The sequence below is a fragment of the Lissotriton vulgaris genome, unplaced genomic scaffold (genome assembly GCF_964263255.1).
Source record: "Lissotriton vulgaris unplaced genomic scaffold, aLisVul1.2 SCAFFOLD_373, whole genome shotgun sequence".
NCBI lineage: Eukaryota > Metazoa > Chordata > Amphibia > Caudata > Salamandridae > Lissotriton > Lissotriton vulgaris.
In genome coordinates, this window is record NW_028251674.1 from 1,462,015 (window position 1) to 1,467,107 (window position 5,093).

General features: G+C 37.3%; 1 pseudogene; it reads right to left on the minus strand.

Annotated features, from left to right (window-relative positions):
- Positions 1-436: 436 nt before the first annotated feature.
- LOC147662811 (uncharacterized) lies at positions 437-3,103 on the minus strand (annotated as a pseudogene).
- Between the last annotated feature and the right edge of the window lie 1,990 nt (positions 3,104-5,093).

Here is a 5,093-nt window from a genome sequence, read left to right on the forward strand (position 1 = left end):
TTTATAATATTCAAAAGGCTTCTGCCCAGCCAGTGTATGGTTTCTGATCAAGCTTCAGCATTTCCGTTGTAATGAATGTCTTGTCACTCTGAAGACAGATACAGTGTCTCCCTAGAATACATGCTGACACATTAGGTTCCGTCTGTGGAAAAAAGCTTTGCAAGAAAAAGTTGTTTCTGCCAATATGGACTGTTAATCAGAACTCATTTAGATGTATTGCTTCAATGTAGCTAATTGTAAATAAAGCATGGAGTGGTACTACCCTGTCGTTTGCAGTCAGCAGTCAGCAGCTTTTCCGCTGAAATGGTCACAGAATTTACCACCAACATGCGGTTTTACTGATAAAACTATAGAGTGGACAAACAATGTTTGGAATTCTAGTTTCTGTAATCATGCCATTTGAACATCACCAAGTAAAGTGTTCTGATTTATTTTGCTCCAATTTAAATCTTTGTTTGTATCACACTTCTGAATTTTAAAAAAGTGATTTCATAATTCTTGACATATTTTCCATATTTGTACTATTCATTAGCAAGCTATTTAAATATGTTAGAAAGAATTTGACATCCTACAGCCTTTTGTTTCACAATAATTGTTTGAAATCTCACTTAACAAAAAAACTCTAACTATATTAAGAAAAAGAAAAGTAAACACCATTTTCCAAGATAGCATGTATTAGTAAAAAGATAATCTAGCCTTTGTCTTTGAACTGACATCAAATGTGTCATTACATTCTGTACATTGATATGGTTTTGCTCCTTTGTGAACTTTCTGATGTTGCATTAAACAGCACTTTACAATAAATGCCTTGTCACGTTCAGCACATTGATATGGTCTCTCTCTGTGTGAACTATTAGGTGGTGTATTAAGTTTTGCCCTGCAATAAATTAATTACCACATTCAGTCCATTCATACGGTCTCTTCTCAGTGTGGACTTTCTGACATTGTATTAAGTTTCCATGGGTAATAAATGCCTTATGGCATTCAGTACATTTATAGGGTTTCTCCCCAGTGTGGGCACTCTGTTGTCACATTTATTGTGACTGTCTAATAAATGCCTTCTCACATTCAGTGCAACTGAATGGTCTCTACCCAGTGTGAACCTTCAGATGGCGTGTTAAATTTTGCTTTATAATAAATGTTTTCTCACATTCTTTACATTTATATGGTTTTTCTCCAGAGTGGACTATCTGATGTACTAATAGCCTTTGCCTTGTAATAAATGACATGTTGAACTCTCTACATTCATATGGCTTCTCCCCTGTGTGGACTCTCTGATGTAATGTTAACCTTTGCCTTGTAATAAATGCCTTGTCACATTCAGTACATTCATATGGTTTCTCTCCTGTGTGAATTTTTATGTGGTGTATTAAGTTTTGCTTCTCAGTAAATGCTTTTTCACATTCAGTGCATTTATACGGTTTCTCTCCAGTGTGAGTTTTCTGATGTTTCATTAGGTTTCCATGGGTACTAAATGCCTTGTCACATTCAGTACATTTATATGGTTTCTCCCCGGTGTGGACTTTGTGATGTTGTATTAGAATTGCCTTTGTAATAAATGCCTTCTCACATTCACTACATTCATAGGGTTTCTCTCCGGTGTGTACTTTCTGATGTTCTATTAGATTTGACTTTGTAATAAATGCCTTCTCACATTCACTACATTTATAGGGTTTCTCTCCAGTGTGGACTTTCCGGTGTTGTGTTAGATTTGACTTATTAATAAATGACTTCTTGCAATCAGTGCAATTGAATGGTCTCTTCCCAGTTTGGACTTTTTGATGCCTCTTCAGCTCTCCATTTATTATAAATGCCTCGTCACAGTCAGAACATTGATATGGTTTCTCTCCTATGTGGACTTTCAGATGTTGTATTAGCTGTCCATTGGTAATATATGCCTTGTCACATTCAGTACATTCATAGGGTTTCCCACCAATGTGGATTTGCAGATGTGACTTAGTAATAAATGCCTACTCACATTCTATACATTCATAGGATTTCTCTCCTGTGTGAACTTTTCGATGTTCTGTTAGATGCGAGTTTCTAATAAATGCCTTCTTGCAATCAGTGCAGTTGAATGGTCTCTTTCCAGTGTGGACTTAGTGATGTTGCTTCAGCTCTCCATTTGTTAGAAATGCCTTGTCACATTCAGCGCAATGATATGGTTTCTCTCCTGCGTGGACTTTCTGATGTTGCGTTAGTTGTCCATTGGTTATATCTGCATTGTCGCATTCAGTACATTTGTAGGGTTTCTCACCAGCGTGAATTTTTTGATGCAGTTTTAGAGACCTCTTCCTTCGGAACACTTTATTACATTTTGTACATTGATATGGTCTCTCTCCAGTGTGGGCTATTTGATGTCGATTCAGCTCTCCATTTGTAATAAATGCTTTGTCACACTCTGAACATTGATATGGTCTCTCTCCTGTGTGAAATTTCTGATGGCGCAATAATGTGTGCTGTACATGAAATCTTTTGTCACATTCAGTGCATTTATACGGTTTCTCCTCGATGTGGATTTGTTGATGCTGCTTTAGGTTTGTCTTGCTTTGGAACATTTTATTACATTCTGTACATTCATACAGGCCCTCCCCAGTATGGACTTTCCTATGCAGCTTCAGATTATATTTCCTTTTGAACACTTTATCACATTCAGTACATTTATATGGTTTCTCTACAGTGTGAACTTTACTTTTTGATGCAGCTTGAGCTCCCCATTTGTTATAAATGCTTTGTCACACACCGTACATTGATATGGTTTCTCCCCAGTGTGGATTTTATGATGCCGTTTTAGCTCTCTATTTGTTTTAAATGCTTTATCACAAACATTGCATTTATACAGTTTCTCGCCAGTGTGGACTTTCTGATGCTGTGTTAGGTGTCCATTGGTAATAAATGCCTTGTCACATTTTGTACATTGATATGGTTTCACACCAGTGTGTATTTTATGATGCTGCCTAAGATTCCTCTTCCTTTGGAACACTTTATTACATTCTGTACATTTATATGGTTTCTCCTTTATGTGGACACTCTGATGCTCCATTAGGTCTTTCTTTGCAAAGAACACTTTTCCACATTCAGTCCATCGATATGGTTTTTCTCAAGAATTTCGTTTTTAAAGTTGCACTTGCTCTTTCTCTGCCTAGTAAATATTTTGCCACATTATAAATAGTCATACGGTTTTTCTTTCTTGTGCTCTGATTGATACTAGGTTAGCTCTTCCTTCGTAAGGAACACTTCAGACTGGCTTCAGTATTTCGTTGTGTTATATCTTCAATGTCTATCATCTGATACCCAATAGCCAAGTACAGACCTAATTGGGCAGTTTCGGTTTTTGCTGTAGAAAAAGACTTTGGAGAGAGCCTTCAAGGGAAAGGAATTGTAGGTATACTATTTTTACATCACTTTCTACAATGATGTTTAATGGCTTTACCTTTTTCGTTTATTACTGAATATATTTCACCTGTTGGATTAAGAAAAAGAAACACTGAATAAACTGAAATACAGATTCCATCACAAAAATCGTTTTGCATTTAATGGGACATTTAGTTATCCATATAGACAAGTGTGCTGAAAAAACTCTAGATTACACTTTCAATATAAAGACGCAGTAGGCATAGTACGGGCATACATCATTCCATGATCTCCTTCTATCGAGGAGTATGGACTCAAGGAGTAACCAAAATACCTTTGTTCTTTGTTCAGTGACTCAGACCCTCTCCCCATGACACACTACGATGTTAAATCCATAGTGAGAAGATGCCTCTCTTCTTATCCAGGGAATGCTTCCTATTATCACACAGCCTAACAAACAATACAAGATGGAGCCTTTTCTAATGAATGGACCATGCAAGACAGAGCATCAGAATAACGTCAGGAAGCATACACATTTGCTACAAGGGGGTCATTTATACATTCAGAGAGCCCGGGATAGGACCCAGACAGGTAATCTGAGCATCTTCCACATAGTAGAACTCCAGCGATCCGAGGTTCTAACCATACCTACACAATGAATAGGGGGTTTACAACCATTTTAAACACACATTGGCAAAGTCAATAAGTCTCACCTTTTAAACGTATAGGATTTCCCAATGCAGCACAACATCAGGAAAAAAGGGTCAATGGTGTGGCTACTGTTGCATCATTCTGTAGACATTCACACGATCCTCCACAAATGGGCACAACTACAATGATACATGCACCATTTCCCATTGTTGGTGTGGTGTTAGCCAAGATCTTTTATTTTACAAAAAGTACATGTATTATATACTTACTTAAAGGAACTTTAAAGTGTATGGCCATTGGTAGGTTGTGCCTTTCACATTTTGCTTCTGCCCACTATAGAATACAGCATGAGGCAGTGGACCTGCCTATTTCAGCCACTGGCTAACTTTACTTTGAGTGACTGCATTTTCCTCTTTCGCAAGAAGGTAGTTTCTTACAGTGACAGTGTTTATATTTGTACTTAATTATGTTAGCGTTTCCTGTGTGCTTATAGCTTTATGTGATAGCAGGACACTTTCTACCAGGTTTTCCCACCACAGGACACATTCCAGCTTTATCAGTTCTTGTCCCCTGCAAATTATCTTGTAAATTCCTTCTGAAGCTGCCTTTGTTTATCTGATTGCTGCTATAACAAAGTTGACCAGAAGGTGTCCAATTTGAATCTATTCTTTATAAAGTAATTAACTTTTTGGAATGCACACAAAGAAGTGCATTTATACCTGCACCTCTGTAATTGAGAAATATAGCTTTGCTTGTAAACCAACACAGGGGCACAGCTGTGCCAAACCCGCGCGAGGGCTGCCCACTGTATTATGAGTTAAACAAGTTCAACTCATAATACTGCACGTGGTACTCTGCCCTTCCTATGGCGGTGCTTACTTCAATTGTCAAGAGATTTATTTGTCATAGCAATGAAACTCAGAGCGGTCTAACGCAAGGGTATGGGTTATTTTACAATTTCCCATTCATATTTAAGGGAAGATAAGAGGTGTCTATTTATTAGATAACCAGAAGTCGGTGTATTGCATATATGTCAATATATAGAGCCATTATTTTTTAATGTATTCATTTATTTTTATTTAACGGGG